This window comes from Sciurus carolinensis, chromosome 17 (assembly GCF_902686445.1).
Source record: "Sciurus carolinensis chromosome 17, mSciCar1.2, whole genome shotgun sequence".
Taxonomy (NCBI): domain Eukaryota; kingdom Metazoa; phylum Chordata; class Mammalia; order Rodentia; family Sciuridae; genus Sciurus; species Sciurus carolinensis.
The window spans coordinates 26874979-26899079 of record NC_062229.1 but is presented as its reverse complement, the minus strand read 5'-3'; the positions used below and the strand labels follow the sequence as shown (position 1 = coordinate 26899079).

General features: G+C 48.0%; 1 protein-coding gene across 1 annotated transcript in view; it reads right to left on the bottom strand.

Annotated features, from left to right (window-relative positions):
• The window catches only part of Ano10 (anoctamin 10), a 192703-nt gene that overhangs the window by 4544 nt on the left and 164058 nt on the right, over positions 1–24101 (bottom strand). The gene's annotated exons all lie outside the window — the stretch shown is intronic.

Sequence of the window (24101 nt, the reverse complement as noted above, 5' to 3'; positions counted from 1 at the left end):
GTGCCCAAGTACCAGGCTGCTGCTCTGGGGAGCCTCGCATGCAACAGGATTGGGGACAATGCCACGCTCCCTCTGGCTTTCAGGGAGAGGAGCCCCTTTGACAGACCATAAAGAAAAGCCTCCGTCTTCTGCTTCAACCTGAACTCCCCCAAGAGGGTCCTTCAGGTCTGTCCCTCTCAGGAGAGTACACCTGCTCCCGACAGTTCCTGTCCTTCCTGTGCCTGGTCTGTCCTCCAAGGGCAGCTCAGCATTGGTCTCCAGGGCTGACTCCTCCCTGAGCTGGGACACTCCTGGCCCTGTTCATCCACATCTAAGCAGAGTAGGTAGCTTTTGATGAGGGGAGGGGCCAGGTAGAGCATGGTGACCAGGTGACCAGTGGGGGATGTGTTCACTCTGCAGGGCCCTGGAGCAGGAGTAAACACTGACTGGGGACAGCTGCAATGACCAATGACCCACGGTTGCCATGTTTCTGTAACTTCTGGCTCAATAGGGTGATGGAGACAGTTTGATTTAGTTACTGCCACATACCCCCGTGTGTCTCTCCAGAGGTGATTTCCTGCATCTGTCCCTGGCCACCACTGACATTGCCACACCTCGCACAAGCATGCTGTGCCCATCAGCTGTGGACATGAAATGGCCCCATGGAGGACAACTGTAATTTGTCAGTCCAGGGTCACTGCAGACTCTTGGAGCTGGTGTCATTTAATTACCATAAAACCTTTTTAAAATGTCTTTATGACAGAGAGACAGAAGAGGATGAATGAGAATCTGCTTCCTGGTTGACAAGTAACCATAAGAAGTTAAAGGCTAAATAAATTTAAAGCAGAACAATAATGAGGACAACACCCCCCCAGCTTCTCACAGAATCCTGCAACCACATCATCCTGGCATTTCACAAGGGGAAGGAAATCAAAATGGGTGCATCCGAGCCTCCCCTCCAGGTGCAAACTGCTCCCTCACCTATGTGTGTGGCTACCTGGGAAGCCTGAGTCATCAGGTGACAGGACAGTAGTGTCCTGGGAGGGGACCTCTGGAGGGAGCAAGGTCTCACAGTAACCAGGCAGATGGGCCTTCTCCCTGAAAGACACGCCCTAACTGACCTTTGTCTGTGGTGCCCAGAACCTGCTTGCCCTGCAGTGCCTGTCCTGCTCAGGGCATTTCTAAGGGATGTCCATGAGGTCAGGGTCATCTGCACCGCAAAGGTAGGAAGGGGCAGCCAGGTACCCTGCAAACCTCTCCTGATGCTGACCAGGTGGCTCAGTGGTTTGCTCATGTCTGCCTTTCCTTCACTTGTCTTAGAGCAAGGACATGAGTGACCAAGCCTCATGGCCTGGTCAGTTAGGCCAAACCCACTCTAGCCTCCCTTTGTGGCTGGTCCCTCAGGGTTTGATCTGCCTCTGTGGAGCTTTGTGACTTCCGAGTTGGGCTGGAACCAAGGGCATCTCAAGGTCAGCTTGGCCAGAGGAAGTGGGTGGGGACCACTGCAGTGCAGGGATGGGCCAGGCACTTCCTCCCAGGGGCGCTACCCCCTCCTGTGGCTCAGCTCTTTGGCTTCTTCTCTTTAGCAATACTGGCAGAGGAGGGGGACAAACGGGAGGGAGGGAGCAACACTGTCTCCTTTAAAAAAACACATGGCTTCTCTAGGGACCCTTAAATTACACCTTCCATAAAAATGCGGGGAGGATAATGGAGCTGACCTTTTCCCTACAAAACAGTAACATAATGAAGAGAGAGAATGGAATTTTTCTGCAACTCGTGACTCATTAAAACATTCATGCGCCAAATTATTCTTTAAAAAGCACAGGCTGATTTTTTGCATCATTATTAGTAATGATTATAATAGGCACTTAATCATTGAGTGTGTCCGCCAAAGGCACAGCTTAACCTGGGGAAGGATGTGTAATCAAATTCCCTTTTCCCTGTGGGAACACAGCAAGATTTTCTGAGACTGGCAATGTTTTGCCCGGCGTTGGGATGGATGCAGTGGACCCCATAAACCTCAGTTGGTCCCTTTGGCCTCTCAGGCTTGTAGCTGAGACTCTCCTTGGCTACACCCACAATGAACTTTAGGGTTCTTCTGCTCTTAGCACTCGGGAAATCACTACCAACTGATTATGCCTATTGCCCAGCGAGAAACCTTTAAGCAACGACTCCACGGCCCTGCCCCCGAAACCACAGAAAAGATATCTGAGCAACATGGAAAACCCTGTTTGTTCCTCGGTTCCCATTCACAGGGGCCTCCCTGGTCCCCAGGCCCTCTAAGTGCAGAGCGCAGCGACTTGACCTGACCTGCAGCCCACACAGGAAGGGGCGCTCAGGCCAGTTCGGCAGCAGCGCTGGCTCCCGGGTCCTTGCAGCCTCAGGTGCAGGTCAGGTGATGAGTTTACTTAATTGGTCTGCAGTGTGACCTGGGCATGGACTTCAGAAAACTCCAAAGTGACTGTGACGTTCAGCTGAGGTGGAGAGCTACTGCTTGAAAGGAAGCTGTGGCTCCGGGGACACACAGAGCGGAGGGGTAGAAGATTGGCAGCATGTGCTGAGGAAGTCGTGCCTGCTGTCCCTCCGCAGGGGCTGCTTCATTTTAACATCTGGCAAGAGTAAAATGGAAGACTTCCTGGTGTCAGGGACCAAGAAGTTCTCATTCTGAGAACATTCTGACCTTTACAATAAGCAGCAGCGCCCCTCCCCCCCCTCCTGGCTGATAATTCTGACAGTATGGCGCCTATGGCGCCCACGGCTTCTCTTCCGGGACTACACTTTCCCGCCGGCGCGAACTTCACCTTCCCGCCAGTGCGAATTTGCACCCTATCAGGAACCCAGCAGAAGAATACAACCAACCAGGCTGCACCTCGTCATACCCCTCATTCCCTCAGCATAAATACCCATGAGAACAATAAAAATTTGCAGCTTGATCAGAATTCCTGTCTTGCTGTCTCTCCCTGCGTCTCTTGTCCCTTCATTCCTTCTCTCTTAGGTTTGCCGTCCGCGTTGATGTCCCGCGGGTCGGGACATCCTGGCAACAATGTCTCCCCTCCCCACCCTAGCATGTCCCCCGTGTCCACCTCAGGAAGCAGGACCACTTCCAGCCAGCTTCGGCATCTCAACCAGAACCCCAGAGCCTCGGGCTCCCAGAAGGCCTGCTGCCTCTCCCCCATCTTGGGTCTGCCGACGGGTCCTGCCCCCTCTACCAGTCAAGCACCCCCTTTCTTCCACCTGTGCTGAGACCACCTCCCAGATTCTCCCTCTCTTGTCCCAAAGCAGCCCAAGTGTGATGTTGGGAAACAAGACCCAAACACGCTGCTCCGAAGGTGTTCCATCTGCTCTGGACTAAAATTCACCCTCCCGCCACTTTTCTTGCCTCTCCGACTGCCCTGCACTCCAGCCTGGGCCTCAGCCACTGAGCTCTGCTGACAGGTTCCTTCCTGCCACTCAGTCCTCAACCTATCTCCTCCCCACAGGGGTCTCCTGTCTCCGTCACATCCCTCTATTTTAATTCCTGCACTCCACTCACACCATCTGGTTTTTCATTTTTTGCACGCATACTTTTTTCCCTGTTTTAAATGGTCTGTACCACCTAGCATGTAATTTCCAGAGAGCAGAACCCTGACCAGATCCCAGGCCTGCAGCAGTGCTGGGCACCAAGTTGGGGCTCAGTCAGTTTTGTGGAGGAATGACCAGCACAGCCACAGACCCATAGGGGCAGCCAGAGATGCCAAGTCAGCCAGTGAGCTCAGCATCATTATGACCAACAGGGGAAGCCTCCTTTCTCCTGTGGATGTAAATAAGACATACCCAAGTTCTTGAAGCTGGTGTCACTCTCTGGACATGCATTTGTCAGGGACATGCGTGGGGTGGCAGGAAACACAGCAAAGCATGGGTTTTATGTCAGAGGTGCCAGAGCTTCAGCGTTTCCCACAGGTCCCTGCCCTGGTAACAGTGATGCAGATTTGGGCCCCAGCCAGTACGATTCTGGCTCAGTGGGCACAGGTTTCTATCACGCCCTTCAGGTGAGGCTCTGGTGAAGGTGGTCTGCAGTTACTGCCAGGTGGGAAGTGGAAGGAGGAAACAGGGCCACCAGGAAGGCTGCCTGATTGTCAGCCTGCTCTCAGCAGGAATTAAGCCTCCTCAAGAAAGTCGAGCTCCACTCCAAAAGGGCTGCCACTCACCGGCAGTGCGGTGCAGGCTGCACCCTTCAGTAGCCACGTGGGCTGGCTCTGAGGAAGGCAGAGTCAGTTCAGGTAAAAACAAAAGAACAGGTTTCTTTCCTGATGTCTACTTCACAAATACTTTTTTTTTCCATACCAGGGATTGAACTCAGGGGCACTCAATCACTGAGCCATATCCCCAGCCATTTTTTATATTTTATTTAGAGACAGCGTCTCGTTGAATTACTTAGGGCCTTCCTGAGTTGCTTAGGACCTTGCTAAGTTGCTGAGGTTGGCTTTGAAACTGTGATCCTCCTGCTTCAGCCTCCCAAACTGCTGGGATTATAGGCGTGAGCCACAGTGCCCAGCTCAAATAATCTTTATAACCTGCCACAAAGTTTCACAGGTGGCTGAAAAGAACTGAATGCTAATGCCAAATGCCAAAGCCAAATAGATGAGGAGTAGTCTGGGGACGTCCACCAAGGGGACAGCAGAGCAGTGGCTGAAGGCCTGCCTGGGAGCAGGGCCTTAACCCTGTCCACTGAGGATTTCTGGAGGATCACACAGAATGTAAATCTATGTGAAAAGCCGAAGTGCAAATGGCAAGAAAAAGAATCAGGATCCCCAAGATGAAAAGCACGCTATGACTGGTAAAGAAATTAAATAATAAATGTGAAAAGCACCATCAATTCCTTTCGGAACAGGCATCAACTGGAAGTAGCTCACTGCTGTTCTGAACGCAGGCCCCCAGCAGCTCCTCCTCCAGCCTTCAGGATGAAAAGCCCACCCATCCTGTCTGGGAGCTGTGGCAGCTAAGGAGGCAGCAAGTGCAACCATACACGTTGCCAGGTCCCTTGGGAGACGAGACCTAGAGAGATTTATAACCAACCAAGGCTGAGGTGACGATCTGCTCAGCCCTCATCCTTAACTGCAGGTTCCGAGCTGACGGCTGGCCAGAGCCTGTGGGCTCAGGGCTCACGCTGGCACAGGATGCCCAGAATTCTGAAAATAAAAGGATGAGGTAAACAGTTCACTAAATGGAATGTGGGAGATGGTCCGCTGCCCACACTGGGATTTCAACAAAGGTTTGTTTTAACTTAAAATAGACATTTCTTCAATTTGAAGAGGGGATAAACTTTAATCACAGGAAACACTGACTGTTGCCACCAGGGAAGAGAAGGCAGATGAGCAGGAGAAGCTGCCACAGGCAGCTGGCCCTGCAGAGGCTCTGCACCCCTCCCAGGGCGCAGGAAGGGAAGGAGGCCACGCAAGCACTGCAGGGCCCCAGTCACTGCAGAGGGCTGGTTCCTTCCACCAGAAACACCTCGCCAGCACCCAAGTGGAAACAGACCCTTACAACTGCATCCTGGACCCCAGGACAAGGGAAAAGTGCCAGTGTCCCCCGCATCTTCTTCCCCGCCTTGCCAGGGAAGTTCCCCCTTCTGATGCCCTTTGGCCCTTTGATAAACACAAATGTCTTCATTCTCTATTAATGTCATCTAATGTTTCAAAATTGGTATTATGACTAAAATAAAACGGATGGTAGTATTTATGATAGAATTACGGGGTATGATTCTCAAAACCACATATTCCTTGACTGCACAGGAGATCACCAGACACCCTTCACCCCACCCTCCATCCCCCCACTGCCCGTGGGCCTGGTCCCCGGCCAGGTGACAATGTCTGCCCCCGGGGCTGACGCTGCCTCTAGAACTCTGGCACCGGGCACCCTCCGAGCAGCCAGGCAGAGCTGGCCAGGTCGCCTTCGCTGTGCTTGGCTTTATTTTTCCCCGAGAAAAACACAATAAGTGCTGGGCAGGGATTTCAGCCTATTCACCCAGCACAGTTGATTCTCGCTTATTTCCATCTCTAAGCCTCCATAAGCAGGATTAATGGCTGCTTCTGTCCTGTGCCTTTCATTTCATTATGATTTTCCATTATGTGTGTCCCCTCCTCGGGAGAGTGGCAGGCCCCTGTAAGGAATACTGATGGCCAAATGCAGGGTAACAGGAATGTCACTGAACACTCCTCAGTGCTCAGTTATAGGGTCGTGAGCACCTGTAGCTGCCAGTCCATGTTTTCTGAAGTCTAGGACTCAAGTGACACCAGACTGTCCCCGTTGGTGACAATGAGCTGTTGAAACCCATTTGGGGTAACCCACAGCACTGAAGCACTCAGGGACCACCTTCCCATTCTCTCTCCTCCGGGTCTGGCCTTCTAGTGTGGTGTAGTTAACAATAAGCTAAATGATTTTTAAAGCACATGCCTATTTTTTTTTTCTGATTAAAAATATTATTGCTGTAGTTTGCGTGTGAAATGTAGTTTTTTTTTTTGTTGTTTTTTGGTACTGGAGATCGAACCCAGAGGCACTTAACCACTGAGCCACACCCTCAGCCCTTGTTTTATATTTTTTATTTTGAGACAGGGCCTCCCTGAGTTGCTTAGGGTCTCACTAAGTTGCTGAGGATGGCCTTGAACTTGTGACCTTCCTGCCTCAGCCTCCTGAGCCACTGGGATTACAGGTGTGTGCCACTGTACCTGGCTGAAATGTGTGTCTGTTTACGTGCTCAAAAAAATATTATTGACACTCTACTGTCATGTAAAACTAAAATGAACAAATCAAATAACCAAAAATGTTATTGTCATAGCTTGGCTCTGAAATGTCCTCCAAAGACCTATGTGTTAAAGACTTGGTCTGAAGCATGGCACTGCTGGGGTGGTAGAGCCTAGTGGGAGCTTTTAGGGTATTGAGGTGTGCCCTCAAAGGGGACTGTGGGCTCCTGATGAGAAGTTATGCTCTGCCATGCACTGCTGCTGTGCTGTGCTGCCTTGCCACAGGCCCAAAAGCAACAGGATCAACCAATCACGGGTTTAAACCTCCAAAACCATGAGCCAAACAAACCTTTTTTCTTTACACTTTGATTACCTCAGGTATTTGTTACAGTAACTGAAGGCAGACTCACACAGTCATTTATACTGGCATGAAATTCATCCTGCAAGGAATTTCTAACTGGTCCAGGAAGATGGTCTGCTATCCCAGGTTCCTGTGGCTGGTTGTGGACAAGGGAAGAACAAGCTGTCCTGTTCTACTTTCTGATTTGGAGCCTTAGGAGTCCACCTGAGAATTTGATCATATCTGGGAAAGCTGTGATTTCAAGATTCACTTGCTTCTTTGGGCCAGAAGAGCAGGAGACCTGATCTGGATAATTTCCATTTAAGGTAGCTTAGCTTCTGGCTTTTTCCTAAAGCATCTGAGATAAATTGCTTCAGAAAGAAAAAGAAAACAAAAAGGAAGGAAGGAAGGAGGGAGAGAAGGAAGGCAGGGAGGGACATCTTGCCCGCAGGATAGTGGCAAAGGAGACCTTACTGTGGGTTGGGTCTCTGCAGGTAATCCGGCCCACAAGAAAGGTTTTTACTCCTGGGTGGGGATTCAGGTTGTGCATGGTGTCTGAGTGCATCCAAAGCAGCTGACCACTTGAGGCAGAGCGAACACACAGGGGCTGGCCTCGCCTGGACTGTCAGCTGACCTCCATCTGCCCTGGCCAGCTCCTCAGTCCCACCAAGGCCCGTGTGGCCTTGGACCTTACAGGCAGCCCTGGTGAGGGGAAGGTGTTCCATGCTGGAGAGAGCTGCCTGTGAGTAAGGGTGGGGCTTCCCTAAGGGCAGGGTCGGGGCCTGGGATCTCCCTGGGAGGAGGATCCTGAGCTGAGCAAGAGAACCAGGGTCTCTGCAGTGCTGGGTGTTTGTCCACCGTGCTCACGGCCTGTTCCCACTTGGCATCAAGCTTTTGGGTTTTTCCTTTAGCTGTAACGGCCTCTCCATATTCTCATGTCCCAGCCTTGCCTGGGAGGACGAAGGGGTTGGGTGGAGGAAGAGCTTGAGGAGGCAGTGGGAGGCCGCTGAGATGCTGGAAGGCTTTTTGCAGTAGGGACTCAATGCGGAGGCGCCTGCAGGTTGGGCTGAGTGAGGACAGGCGTGACGGCCCTTCCTGCCTCTCCCAGGCTCTCCTCATAGAGGCACTTCTCATAGAAAGATCTATGAGAAGCCAGCAGCTTCTGGGGCCACACAGACCTTACTGAAGGCCGCAGGCACCATGGCTGTCGGGGAAGTCACTGGCCGTCCTCAGCAGAGAAGCGGAACGGCTCGTTTCTAAGTGGATGGCGCTGCTGTTCTCTGAGAAGCAGGTGCTCTGCCCAGGCAGGGGCAGGGGGGCGGGCAGAGCGCAGCAGAGGCCGCACCTGTGTTGGCAGGAGTCCTGAGTGAGCAAATCCCAAGGTCAGCCCAGCGCTGGGCTTGCAGAGAAGTTCCCTGTGGAGGTCTAACAGTGTGGTCTGCCCACACTCAGGGGACATGGCTCTGTTTCCAAATTCCCTTTTCTGGGAGAAAACTGAAGGTCACAGGTCAGGTTAGGCCGGTAGTCAATGCAATCCTGCTGAAGCCAGATGGCTGCAGACCAAGGGTCTCTGACCAGAAGCCGCCATACCCTGAGTGTCAGAACTACCTCCTCACTCTGCTTTTCGGAAACAAGAACAGCTGATCTGTCCAATAGGTGCTGAATTAAACACACCTTCAGATATTTAGTCCTTCCTCTAACGTTACGACGGCTTTCTCGTGTGGCGCCAAGAACAGCAGACGGCACAAGAGATAAGCTGTTGGTTAACTGGGAATCCCCTGGTGAAAGCCATCAACTGTTACCCTGGACAACTTGAGAGCCATTTTGGTAAGAAGACACAGAATAAATGTTTTAGGAGCACATGGCCAGGCTTTTGTGGAGTGAGTCTGTCAACGAGCGAAGCCCATGGCTGAGTCACAGTTAACTGATGTGGTTCTGGGAGGTGGGAATCAAAACAGTATTTCCAAAAGCCATTTTGGACAAACCTTGAACCAAAGAAATAATCAGGCGATGGTACCAGACTGTGGGTGTCTCTCTTCCTGCCCTGTGAACCAAGCATCGCGGAGAAGCACATGGAAAGCCCACACCGGCACGCTCTGACGATGCAGGCTGGAATGAAGGGCAAGGAAACCACTGGAAGGGTGGAGAAACACATGCAGCCTGGCTGCTAAAATAAGCCTGAGGATAAAACCCCACCATTCTTACTTTCAAAAAGGAAGTGATGCCAGTAGGAAGACTTCCTCAGGGCCTCGGTGAAGCCGGTCACCCCCACATGCGCACAGAACAGCAGAAAAGTTCTGGGCGGGGAGGAAGTGAGGGCTGACCACAGAGGAAAACACTGCACTAGAGGGAAACGAGCGGAACAAAACAGCAGGGTGAGTCACAGCCCGGAGCCTAACACCTGTGAGAGGACTCCCAACAAAGTCCTCGTCAGGAACCACAACAGTGACACCTGCCAACAGTTCTGGAGTTCCCGTCCTCCCTCCAGGGGATGTTCTTCATCCCTGGAAAAGCAGAAACCCCCAGACCCCAGCGGGGTATGTCCCCCGGGGCTATCCTGTGAGCCATGAGGAACTCGGAGCCCCTGGTGGAGTGCAGGAGACAGCCAGGCCTCCAGCAAGCTGGACTGGCCCTCGAGAGCCCCTCTTGGGCCTCCTCTCCCAGTCCTCTGGCCCGCCGCCATTCCTTCCCCGCCAGCCTTCTGCCTGGGAAACTGAGTGCAGGGCCGCTGTGCAGGCTGCGCAGGAAGCTCTGGGGAAATCACAGATGCCACTCTTGGCACTCACTCCCAACCTCATGCCCAGCACACTGCTCCAGCAGCAGGTCTCTAGTTTCAGGGTCCTCTTGTTTCTGAGTTCCCCGGCTTTGCATAGACCCGCGAATCCCTACTGGTCTTTGAAGACACAGCATGTGTCCGTCTTCCACGCAGCCTCCCTACCTACCCAGCCAGGACTGCAAGCTCCCTCATGCTCCCTGCCGTGGGAGCCGATGGAGCACCCTCTGCCTGTTGGCGCCCCACATCTGGAGCTGTGGCCGAGAGAAAGGGGACGAGGAGCATGGCCGATGCACAGGCGGTACAGAAACCCTCTCCCTCTTCCCTTCCCACCGGCCACAGGCACATCCCTGGGGACTGTTCTTTCTTCCCCCGGTTTCAAGATTAGACTCGCCCCTCCGCTGTTCAAGTCCCACTCCCCTGGAGAGGCCACTTCTGCAGCTGGCCAAGAGCCAGGGGCAGTGGTCACGGCACGAACACTATCTCATGGGACAATCTTTTTTACACAAAGAAGCAAAAATCCAACTGGCCATTTTGGATGCTCCATACAAACAGCTTTAGAAGTAACATGAAGTCTACTCTCACACAGTGAGTCCCAGACCTTACTGAGTCGTAATCAGAATGTATCTGAAGATCTTTCATAAGTATGTCTCCCAGGTCTCACTTGGAATTCTCATTTAGTAGGTCTGGGGAGGAGTCTAAGGATATTTCCCCCAAAGTTTAATTTTGATATTATTCCCTTCATAGAAAAATTGCAAACACAGTATAAAAAAGTTGGATTTACCAGCTGCTTACACGTCATTGAACTGCTTGGTCATTCTCTCTACATCGTGTTTCTGGAACCCTCTGAGAATACATCATGCCCTTGTATCCTGAAACGTGTTCACGTATGTTTTCTAAAAACAAGGTCTTTCTTTTCTATAACCATAAGAAAATGTTCCCTAACTGATTTTGAAGGAAGATGTGATGATCAGTTTCTTATTTTATCAAACTTCCCAAATAGTATCAAATCAATAGAATACAGAAAGCATCAAAACCAGATGGGAGTCCCTAAATTTGTTCTGCAGAAAATAAAGCAGCAACTGACTATTCTGTGGAAACACATATGATGAGTGCATGAATTCCCTTTTGTTCATGAAACAAAAATTGTTTCAATGAACTGGAATAGAACACTACTATAAAAAGAAGCATTCAACTTAGCTGAATTTGGGGATCTGTGGTGGGCAGCCTCTAAATAGCCCCAATGATCTCCACCTCCTGGGGTTCACTCCTCTGGAGAATCTACCTTGGGGTGGGCTAGACCTAGTCACTCACTTCTAACCAGGAGAATACAGCAAAGTGTGGGGCAGTCACTTCAGAGATGAGGTCACATCCTTGCTCACTGGCTCACTCTCCTCCCTTTCCCAGTCAAATGTGTTGAAAGAGTTTTCTGTCTGGTTGTTTTCTCACCTGTAGTCCCCCAAAACACTCCCAACTGGCTCCTGGTCCTGTTAGTCCACTGAAATAGCTCCCTCCAAGGTTCTCCCCCACCACCACATTGTTAAATCCATGGGACATTTCCTGGTCCTCATCTTAATGACTTCACAGCAGCATTTGACATTTTGACACTATCTACTTCTTGAAGTTGCGTCCTTGAGGGTGACAAGATGCTTCCCTGGACTCACCTCTCTGAGCTTTGCAGGCTCATCGTCTCCTGGAAGGCCCTTACAAGTTGCCATTTCTCAGGGATCAGTCCAGGCCCTCTCTTCTTCTCTCCTAGACCAGCACTCTCCAACAGATCTCTGGATGATGAGAATGTTCTATTGAGCATCTGTAATTTGCTTACTGCAACTGAGGAACTGAATTTTTAATTTGATCTAATTCGAACTAATTTAAATTTAAATAGCCACAGATGGCGAGTGGTTTCTTTGGGCAGCATGGCTGTAGATGCCCTCCCTGACAGACCATGGCACCTCAGACACCACCTATATGCAGATTACCCTCGAATCTTTATTTCTAGCACAGATTTTTCTCTGAAGCAATGCCTACCTGGCATCTTCCCTTGGATATTATTAAATTGACCAAACTAAATTCAAGATCATTTTCCAAAGTCAGTCTAGCTTCTATCTAGTGCACTGCACAGACATTCACCCAAGTGTGCTACTTAGAAGCCTCAGAAAACCAAGTTTGGTTGAATTCCTCTCCTACTCATTTCTCAGCTTCGTCTACTCCTCTATGTTCTGGCCACCTTCTCATGAATCCATCATGGAAACTACTAGAACCTCCTTACTGATTCACAGGTACCTTCTTTGGTCACACCCCCAGTGTGTCCTTATTATGCAAACTAAAGGTGTCCACCCAGGCTGGGGACCCTGCTTGGATTTTGGGGGTAAAGACAGCAGTCCTGTGCAGGACACCCAGTACTGCCAGCTCTGGGCTTTTGCTGTGTCTCTCCAGTCACATGGTATTCTTCCTGTCCCTGGCAGTCAGGAAGACTGACTGGAGGGATTTTATCATTTCCCCGTTTTTCGGTATCACCTTTTGTACCTTTGGTAGGAAAACAAAGACTCTCCTATTACCCACTTCATGGATGCAGCTTCCCAAAGAGCTGCCATGGAAAACAATCCCAGCTCAGTTCTTTCTTCCCTTTGGTGCTTATCAACCCATGTCCTTCCACCAGAAAGCAGAGTGGGAAGCACTGTGGTAACCCTTCCTCTGCCAGCGCTCGGCCAGCTGCGCGGAAGAGTCTGCTTGAAGGTTTCCAGTCAGGGAGCACTCCCCACCAGCGGGGTGCCTTCCTGAGTTCTGGTCAAGTTGGACGACCAGAAAGATCTTCATTATGCTTTGCCAAATCTTCCCCAGTGCTAACCTGTACCCCGTGCTTGCCCTCTGCCGGGACAGAGTCTCGTTAACAATTCTGTAAGGTGGATTCTATTATTGTCTCCATTTTGTAAGGCAAGAACCTGTAACTCGGAGAGGAAAAATAGCTTCTCCTCAGTATCAGAGTGTTCTGGCCACTCCTGAATTCCTCGGTGTCTTTACTGACATGCAGTGCCTACAGCTGACACTGGGTCCTGGTCATGCCAAGTGTGGTCAAAGGACAGGCAGCGTCAGCTTCGCCTGCGAACCTGTCCCTTTGATGCAGTCAACCAAGAGGAGTCATGAAATACCTCCCTTCATACCAGACACTAGGTACATACCAGCCATCCTCCAACAGCCAGTGGAGCCTGGAGTCCAGCAGGCAGAGTGGGCTGCAGGGTCTGGAGGGCTGGGCAGGAGTTCAGTGGGGAGAGGAGGTGGCAGCGGCAGCTCAGTGGGGGTCAGGCAGGGCAGGGGGAGAAGGCACTTGGGTGGAGTGTTAACGGAGGGAAGGAGTCTGAGGAGCAGCCAGAGAGGGGCTTTCCGAGCAGTGAGAGAGGGATGAAGGTGGTGGAGAAATTGAGAGAAGAGATGGTGCAGGAGAGGTAGCCAGGGCTGGCCTGGGAGGCCTCAGTCTTGCCCTTGCGTTCTAGACAGTTCTGTTACCACAGTCTCTAGATACATAACTTCCCTGGCGACCTCGTTTCTGGCTCATTTGAACTTGCAGCCCAGGACCAGGCCTGCTTTTCTCACGTGTACCTGGTTTGGTGCTACCTGGGCATGCTGGGTAAGCACTCTACCACTGAGCTGCACCCAGCCCAGATTTTTTTTTTAAACAGTGCACGATGTTCAGCTTTTCCTGATTAAATTTTAACATGTCCTTTTCTGACTTTCCCATTGAAGTCTATCAAAGTGATTTTTGATTCCTTCATTTTGTGTACTATTTTTCTGTCTTCAAGTTCATGCGGTCTCCCGTTGGGTATGTGTTTTCTGGACACCAATCTATCTACAAGTTTTTCTCTGTAAGAACGAGGTACATTCTCTTCTACTGCTGACTCGACGCCTTCCCTCCCTGCCCCACCTAGTCTCCACTTCCTCCTGGCCCTAACACCTCACTCTTCATACTAGAAGTGAAAACTACCAGGTGCCTGCCTTCTCAGTCTCCCCAGCATGGACTAGTAATTACATCCTGGCTGGTGGCATGTGATAAGGTTCACCTTCCGAATATAGAGACTCCAAAGAGAAGCTACCTGCCTTTCCCCCTTGCCTTTGGAAATGGGTGTGAGGATGTGGTGCCTGGAGCTGTGGCAGCCACCTTGAGGCCATGATGAAAGGATGGATGGAGGTGAAAACAGAAAGCCTACCTACATCCTTCATGACACCACTGGGCTACTCTCCCAGCTGTGGGAAAGGGCCAAGTAAGGACTTGTTTACACTTCAAGTTCACTCAATAACTTCTGCTCTTTATATGGAAACAACCCAGAACTATTCTAGGCTATGAAAGTTCCTGAATCTCATCATTCTTATCTTCTCCTGTAAATTCCACCTTCTCAATGGAATATGTCAAATCTGCTGTTTATAATTCCACCCAGTCAGAAGGCTTTGATCTAGGCATTAAGCATTTTTTCTTTCTTAAAAATTAAAGCTCTCTTGGCCAGTTTTCTAACAGGTCCATTCTTCTTGTGTATTTTGAGATACTTTCTATTGGTTGCTATATTCTAATATTTTAAGTCTTGTTTAGTAACTCAAATCACGTCCTCTGACATTCCATGAAGCTATTTATTTCCTCTTCTCTTTGGTTACAGGGTTCTGACCGCTAACAAGATACACCACCGTGTCTCCCCTCTCTGCACCAACTTCAGGGGTCCTCCCCTGGGAACTACTCTGGCCTCAGGCACCCCTTCCCTCTCTCCAGGCGCCCCCTCATCACACCCTGTCTCTCAGTAGAGGAGACTCTGTTCTCATGGATGTCAACTCCCTCCATCTCCACCCCTCTGTCCCGTCCCCTGTAAGTCAATCACAGGAGCTGAACTACCAGAGAAAGAACCTTCCTGGGGCTGCAGAGAGGCTATGGAACTCGCAGGGGATTGTAACCACTTTTTTTGCTTTTTCTTTTTAAATCGCACTTTTGGGGTAAGTCAGGGCACCTGGCAGGCCTGTTAAGTGTTGGCATCTGCTCTGCATCTTTGAAATAGCTGCCAAGGTGACATCTCCTACCTGGCAGTGCGACCTTAGACTTGCCTCCTCTGATCCCCACTGGAGGCACTGCAGCCTCTGGTGGTCAGCAGCTGGCTTCCTGCAGCCCGCCTGTGATCTTTCCTCCTTACACGAAGGCCTGGCACGCAGCCTCGCCCTGAGACGTCCAGCTCCGTCCGCTGGGAAAACTCTGTTGTCATAAATACACCACCAGTAGCTCTGCATTTTTCTTTCTCCCTTGTGTCAAATTCTTCCACCCTCACCTCTTGACTCGAAGCCTCTTCAGCATATGTGTATTCTGGGCTTCTTCCTAGATTTTTCCCCCATCTTGCATAGGAATGTTTAATCCCCTCTAAAGAATTAGAGCTTAGGCCTTCCCCTCTAGCAAGAGGATCGACTGGAATTTATAGGAAATGGTTAAAAAAACAAACAAAAATCCCTTTACATTTGCATTTAGTTTTCACATTTTACAGAATTCATTCCCCTGCTGGTGAAGAAAACCAGGTCCCTCAACATGGTATAACTGAATAGAAGCCACAATTATTATCCCCAGGCCAGCTTGTGCTGGTCTGTGTGTGTGTGTGTGTGGTTTTGCATCTTCATCTCTAATCCTCCTGCTGCTTCCCAGTTTACAAATGTAGTAACCAAGGTGCACCCAGGCAGGTCACATGCCCAAGCTACTGAGTTGAGGCCTCAGGGCATTAAACCAGGGAGGGCTCCTGGCTCCAAACCACTGTTCCTCCCAGGCCCTCAATGTCCATGTTTTCTGGCCTCTCAGGGAAGTCTCCTCTGTCATGTTTCCTAAAAACAGTTTTTGATTTCGGGAAACTGTGGTTTTGCTGGACTTGCTTGGGCTGGGTTTGTGCTCCTGCCCAGTGGAGAGAGGGCAGGAGGTGGGGCCGGAGGAGGCTGCAGCCTCTCCCCAGCTCAGAGAGGCAACCAGGCCCCAGGACAGTCTGCTGTAGATTCATTTGCTTTTCTTTTGGCTTTCTCATCATACTCACGACAGGAGTTTGAAGAGCAGAAGTTTTAAATTTTGATGAAGTCCCATTTATAGACTTACTCTTTTATGGTTCATACTTTAGGAGGCCTATCTAAGAAATCTTTGCCTCATGCAAAGTCTCAAAGATTTTAATTAATTTTAAATCTTAATTTAAATTTAAATCTTAATTTTTTTCTAGGTTTTATGTTCAGGTCTATGAATCAATTATGTATGAAGTATGTGTCTATGTTCCTTTTTCTTTTTCCTTCTTCTTTTTTGCACATGGATATCTAATTGTTCCGGAGTCACTTGTTGAAAAAGACTACCCTTTCTCTACTGCAATGTCTTTGGGCCTTTGTCAAAATTTGGTAGTAGATGTGAATGGGGTTATTTCTGGACAAGATTCTGTTCCCCTAGACTACACTACTCCCCCAATGTTTTGATGAGTGTAGCTTTATAATAAGCAGCGAAATCAGACAGCATTAGTCCTCCAATTTTGTTCTTCTTTTTCAAAGTTTCGGTTATTTTAGGTCCTTTGCATTTCCACATCAATTTTAGAATCAGGCTCATCAACTTCTACAAGAAAGCCTGCTGGAACTTTGATTGGGATCTGCTGAATCCAATGAACAAGGGTTGCCAAAACTTTCATTAAAAAGCCGGACAGTAAACATTTTAGGCTTGTGGGCCCTGTGGTCTCTGTCATATCGACTGGACTTTAATATTATGGTACGAAGGCAGACAAACAACCTATAAAGGAGTGAGCATGACTATATTCCAAAATCAGGTACTTTTGTTGTAAATTCTTTCAGGTTTTCTATACAGAGGATCGGATTGTGAACAAAGAGTTTTACTCCTTCCTTTCTAATTTAGGTGCCTTTTAATTTAACTCTTTTTCTGCCTGACTGCACTGGCCAGACCCTTCAGTACAGTGCTGAAGGCAGTGGTAGGAATGGACGGTCCATAGCGTTCCGGGGAGAGCGTCAGACTTTCATCACGAGCACGAGGATCTCAGCTGTAGATCCTCCCTGGGCGCCTCACTAGGTTGAGGAAGTTCCCAAGATCCAGATGTCCCACAGTTCACAAATGCTTTTTTCATTTTTAAAATTCTGCTGTGTTTCATTTTAGGTAATTTTCATTGCTATGATTTTAAATTTACTCATTTTCTTACATGATGTCTGCTCTTCTGTGAGTCCTGTTGCATTTTTTTTATCTCTAGCTTTGTGGTTTTTATCTTTAGACATCAGATGTGCTAATGTCTCTATGTCTCTTTGTAGCTGTTAAAACGTGGAATATATTTTTCATAACTGCATTAATGTCCTTGCCTGCTAATTGTGACACGTATTTCAGTTTGAGGTCAGTACTGGTGGATTCTCCTCCTTGGGGTGTGTGTGTGTGTGTGTGTGTGTGTATTCATGTATATATTTATATTTGTTGTGGGATATTAAAATGTTAGGAGGAGTTTGCTAGGTGGGTCTAGAGTAGGGCCCAGTCCAGAACTTTCTCCTTACTAACAGGGCAGGACCCTCTTGTGTGTTCTCAACATTCCATGGATTCTGCATTTTTCCAGTCTGGTAGGAACAGTACTCTTCCCAGCCCTGCATGCTGGATGCTGTTCCCTTGGATCCACTTTCGTGGTTCTTGGTCCTGGCCTCGGCTGCCTCGTGTGTACGTGCTCTGCTGACTAAAATGATGGCCCTCGGCCAACTCCGGGACTCATTCGGCACTGCTCTCCTGTGAACTCTGGCTGCCTTGGCCTCCTGGGACGCCCCCCTCAAGGTGCTAAGCTGAGGTGACAATCACTCCACAGCTCGAACAGTCTGTTTCTTATCTTTCATGTGTCAATGTCTCTTGGTGTCTTCAGTCCAGTGTTTACAGAAACACTACTGCATATATTTTGTCTGTTTTTTTGGGGGTTCTGACATGAAGGGATCTGGTCCCCACTATTCCATCTTGGCTGGAAGCAGGTTTTTTCACTGCCTTTAAAAAAAATTTTTTTTAGTTGTAGATGGAAACAATATCTTTATTTTGCCTATTTATTTTTATGTGGTGCTGAGGATCAAACCCAGTGCCTCACACATGCTAGGCAAGTGCTCTGCCACTGAGCTATAGCCTCAGCCCCTGGTCTAAAACTTTTAAAAGTTGCTTTCCTGTCCACCTTATCTTTTGTGGGGTTTTATATGACAGATAGAAAAATACTGTAGATAAATATAAAGTTTTGATAAATTAGTGGAAACAAAAAAGTTGGTGATTGAAACTTCTTTCCTTTAAATTACTAAAGTAATACATGGCTTTGTCAAAAGTGAAGTAATAAAGACACATAAAGAGGATGAATTCCCTTTCAGGCTCTAGCCTTAGTCTCCTCCTCATAGGTAATTCTGGTGGAGTTTGGTATCTACCCTGAAGATGCTATTTTATTTGTGGGCCAGTGACTGGCAGAACCTGAAAAGACAGGACTCTGCTTTGGGGGAGCTTGCCTGTTTATCACAATACTAACTCAATCTTCAACATTGCTGACTGTGGGCCCTGGAATTAGACCACCTGGCACAAGTCCTAGTTTTACCTCTTTGACATTATGTGTCCTTGAGAATTTTCCTATCTCTGTGCCTCAGTTTTCCCATCTGTAAAATGGGGATAATCTTATCTCATAAGGTTCTTAAACACTCAGAATAGTGAGTGCACCTGTTGCAAATAACTCAATATGGCAGCTCTTCCTGCCATTATCTAGCCTTGTCTATTTTGTTTGGAATCATTTCTAAAGAATACGACAATCATGTCTGCAGTTGCCAATAACTCCTTTTTGTTCTCTGATCACGTCTATTTTTTTTTTTAATTGTAAACAAATGGGATACATGTTGTTTCTCTGTTTGTACATGGCATAAAGGCATACCATTTGTGTAATCATAAATTTACATAGGGTGATGTTGGTTGATTCATTCTGTTATTTTTTCCCTTCCCTCCCACCCCTCCCACCCCTCCCACCCCTCCCACCCCTCTTTTCCCTCTATACAGTCTTTCCTTCCTCCATTCTTGCCCCCCACCCTAACCCCAACCTAACCCCTCCCACCCCCCATTATGTGTCATCATCCACTTATTAGCGATATCATTCGTCCTTTGGTTTTTTTGAGATTGGCTTATCTCACTTAGCATGATATTCTCCAATTTCATCCATTTGCCTGCAAATGTCATAATTTTATCATTCTTTATGGCTGAGTAATATTCCATTGTATATATATACCACAGTTTCTTTATCTCTGATCACGTCTTTTACCTATAAACCTTTCTTGTTTATGTCTGAAATGCCTTTTCAAATCTTCCTCCAAGTTTTAATAAATTGGCATCTTCTCTTACATTGCTCTTTCCTCAAAGGTCAGTTTTTTCATTCTGGTGTCTGTTTCTCTACATACTGGTTTTCTTCAGTTATCTGATCCTGGTGGTTTCTTCACATTTGGGAAAGGACTAGGTGACAAGCACTGCTCTGTCCTTGCTGCCTCTCCGCCTTGTCTTCCCCTGTGAAAGAGGACTCTGCACAGGCTCAGCGTAAGCGAGTGTTTCTTTAGGTGGGTGAGCGGATGGCAGGCAAATGCTGTGCAGTTCCCATGAGGCCCCACATCAGAGCCCCAGGTGCAGATACAGAGCATCTTCCTTCACTGGCCTTTTCTTGTGCCTTCCCCGTCAGTATCATGGAAGTCCAGAATAACCTGGAGAGCCCTCAGCTCTAAAGCTTCCATGGGCCCTGACCCTGACTGACCTAATCTGGGGAGGTGGTGTTCCTTTAAAGAACTGGCATGACGCTCCCAGCCGAGGGCAGCCTGGCCCCCCGACGTCCTCTGGGTCTGTAGGGGCTGCAGCTCGAGTTCTCTATCTGTCCTCTCTATTCTGCTTTCCATTTCACAGAATCCCTGCCCTCCTGAATTTTTCTGATTAGCCAACAGTACTTTTTCTTGTTTTCTAACATTTTTAATGGATTTATGCTTTTCTTATATTTTTCCTTTTGTTTATGATTTTGGAGGAGGCAAAAGTGGTCTGCTTGAGTAGACAGTCCCCTGGAGAATAACAGGTGCTGGGGATACGCAACCCCACATTTGCACAGATTTTCCACTAGGTCACTCTCTGAATGGAATACAGAGTTGCCACACACAGACAGCTGGCTGGCTGGGAAGCTGAGGGAGGTTCTCTGCCTCTTTGGGTCTCAGGCGCCATCTGTAAAACACTGCATCTCTAAAAAACCTGTTCTAACTGCCGAACACTGTGGCTCTGTGGAAGGAGACAGCAGGAACAGGGTCACACTATGTGAAGACATGCAGAGTTGAACTGCCAATCAAGTATGAGTTTGACTACCAAGAACGAAGCCCTTGACCTTACTTGTCCTTCACGGTCTTGGACTGCCTCTCTCTCTCTCTCTCTCTCTCTTTTAGTTATCCATGAACACAACACATTTATTTATGTATTTGTTTATTTACTTATTTATTTATTTATATGTGGTGCTGAGGATCAAACCCAGTGCCTCACACAAGGTAGGCAAGCGCTCTACCACTGATCTACAGCCCCAGCCCTGTCTGCCTCTCTTTCCTAGAAGAAAAAGACTCACGTGTATTTCTAGCATCTAGTCAGTATTTAGTACCAGAACTGAAAGTAGTAGATTGAGAGACTTTGTTTTGTCCTTTAAAGCTTCAATAATCTTGATTGCACGACTTCTGTGTTTTCATCCTGCAATATTTTTTCCTAAGACAGACAGTCACAGCATTTATCTGCCAGGGTGATGTACCAAGAATCAGCATCATCAAATCTACACTTTCCACCCCATAAACACTCATATAAGAAGGAGAAGAGTTTCATTTTTATAAACAGAGATTAAAAAAAGAAAACCTCCAGAATTCCAGGTTCCTTTCTAGGCTGAAGTTCTATTATCAAGTCACTCTGGGTACAGATACATTAAATTTTTTAAAAGTGGGGGACGGGAAGAAAACAGAGAAATACACCACAAAGGCTCATCGATTGCTTCTTTTGTTAATGGCTCTCTACGTGCTGTCGAGCAGCTGTGTTAATTCTGCCATGGCTGTTCACACACATTTTTAATTTGCTCATCATTTCATGAACTAGTAATTTCATGGTTCAATTTGTTCAGGGCAAAATAAACTGTTACAAAATATTCCAGACTCCTTTCAGGTTGGAAAAATTCATGAATTAAAATTGAAACAAGTCTATGTGATTGCTTTTTTGTTCTAACTACAGAATGGAGCACTTTCCATAAATATAAATATGTTCATTTGTAGAATAATAGATACAATAAATTATATAAATAAATATGTTTTCCCACATTTCCTAACCTTTCCTTTGCATTCTCTGAAGCACCCAAAAGCCATGGTATTCTTGGACCCAGGTTTAACTGACGCTGACTCTGTGGTCCATGAAGTGCCAGGTGCACCTGTCTCCCGTAATCTGTGCAGGTGCTCCAGGAAGCCACACCTCCCCCACCCAGTTCACCGATGGAGAGGCATGATGCCAAGGGGTCACAGTGCCCCAGGGTACAAGCAGACACTCTGGGCACAATTCGGTTTGGGCACATGGTCTCCAACTTCCTGGGGACTTTTCCTCAATTCTGCTGCCAACAAAACTGTGACAACTGACAGCTCCCTGGCATACCTGCTCACTTGCTAGCTTTTCTTAAAGCAACATTAGCAAATTCCACAAATACTTAATTCCTATAAACCTGTGAAATATTATTCTTCCCATTAAAAATCAGAGTTATTTCACAGTGACTGGAAATTTGAAAGAATGACATAATCAGTCCCTCCCATCAGCTTCTTTAAAGGAGGACTCCATGCCAGCGGCCCCTCTGGATCTCCTCTTCTGTACTCCACCCATCAGAAGACTGCAAAATCATCCTTACCCTGGCTGGAGGCCGAGGGAGTCCTGGTCCCTTCCCACCTGTGTCCTCAATCCCACAGCAGCCCTGCACCCTAGCTCTTTCCAACATGGCGCCACACCCTGCCGGCACCACTGGAGATAGCCAGCCCAAGAGTGAGAGCCGAGGGGCATAAGGAAGCACATGCACATGTCTCTCTTCACACGGGACTTAAAGTCAAGCTTTAGTGTTCTCATTAAAGCACATTAACATGGCTGGGGTTGTGGTTCAGTGGTAGAGTGCTTGCCTAGCATGTATGAGGCGCTGGGTTCGATTCTCAGCACCACATAAAAATAAATAAAAGAAACGTCAACAACTAAAAAATATTTTTAAAAAGATAATTAAACAGATGACCCCTGAAGAGGGAAGCAAAAGCTCTACTATAAATCAACAGAGTAAGTACCAAGCCCTCACCTGTGATCTGCTGAGGATTTAAGCTCTGCTTCAGGCAAATTCTAAGGGTATTTGTCTTGTCTTAAGGCAAAATGCCACCTTGTGCACCAGCCCAGAAGTGAGTACTTTCGCTGACTCCCTCAGCAGGCCTGCTGAACCTCTGACTCATCCCTCTCAGTCTTCCAGCTGGCTGTTGTCATATCTCCTCTCCACTTGCTGCCCAGGACCTTGCAAGCAGCGAATGCTCAATGCGGGCGGAATCCCACACAGGGGAGAGCCACAGCTCCCGGACTCTGCATGGATAGTCAGGGGCCTGCCCTAGACTCACAGGGGAGCCACGAGGTAGTTCACATTTTTTATTTATTTACTTGTCTTGGTGCTTTATAATTACACATAATGGTGGGATTCATTACACCATATCCACACATGCACATTACATAATTTGATCAGTCTCACTTCCAAGCACCTTCTCTTTACCCCTCCTCATCCCTCCCCATGATCTGCTTGCTCTTCTCTATTAATCTACCTGCTATTATTTTAATCCATGCATTACAACTATATATGAGATACTGTGATATATTTGACTGTGATACATTTTCCATTTTTGAGAGAAACAAAGCAACATTCAACATCTGCCAGATGTCACACAGGAGTTAAGAGCCCTTGGTAGTGTTTCTCCCTTCTCCACACTGGATGCTTTCAGTCTATCACCGGACAGTCCAGTCCCTAGTAAGATGAAATGGACTGAGGGCGGCTGGTGGACTGGAGAAGAAAGGTATCTAAGCACATGGAAGCTTGGGGGCGGGGTGGGGCCTCTGTGGCTCAACAGCAAGATGCTCAGGGTGGCATGAGAGAGGGCTGGGCCCCTCCAGGTCTGTGGCAAAAGCAGAGGCACCAAATAAGGCTCAGTTAGGGGTAGAGGGCTGTGCAGCTTTTGGACAGAAGAACACTATGTTCTAGAAAATGAGAAGCATTTTTCTTGTACTGAACATGCCCTGACCTTAATCCAAACCCAGGGGAAATTGCATAGGAATATTTTAGACTAGCCGCACTTTGTTTTAAACAGGCTTAGTCAGTTCACCTATAAAGTAACTACAAACGATCACCCTCTCATCTTATTGGAACATGAGTTCTGTATTCCTAACGACTGGAATATAGCAGAATCTTTCAATTTAATAAACATTCACCAAGTGCCTGTGACAGACACACCCTACCCTAGGGCATGTCCCCTAGAGATTTCCTTTCTCCTGGTATCCCCTCCTCACACAATCCCTCCCCCTGAGTATAAGCAGGAGCTGGAACTTTCTTCTAATCAACAGAATATGGGTAAGGAGATGGATGTTACTCTCATGGTAGATTACAACGTATAACAAAGGTGAAAGGATTTTGCAGTTGTAATTAAGGTCCCTAATCAGTTGGCTTTAAGTTAACAAAAGGGGAGTTTATCTCAAGTGGGCCAGACTTAATAACTCAGGAGCCTAGGCTGTCCCTAGGGTCAGGGACTCCAGGTGGAGAGACGCTATTGCTGACTTTGAAGAGGTTTCATATTGTGAGAGGACCCACGCCAGGGCTACATAGCAAGAAACCACAGGGGGCCTCCAGAAGCTAAGAGTAACCCCCACACAACAGTCAGCAAGAAAGTGAGAGTCACAAGGAGATGAATGCTGCTAGCAGACTCAGAGAACTTAAAGCAGTTATGTCTCTAAAGAGACCAAAGCCCCAGATATCTTTTTGTTGTAGTCTGGTAAGACTTGGAGCAGAGGAACCAGGTAAGCCCAGCTGCTGATCCATGGAAACTGTGAGGTAACAAGTGTGTGCTGTTCTAAGCAGCTTAGAACTGCTAGGTTCATGGTAATGGAGCAACAGAAAACTAACAGATTGTCCAACTATGCGTGTTTTACTAGAGATTCAGTCCAGGGGTGCTCTACCACTGAGCTACATCCCCAGAGCCTTTGTTTTTTATTTCAAGACAGGGT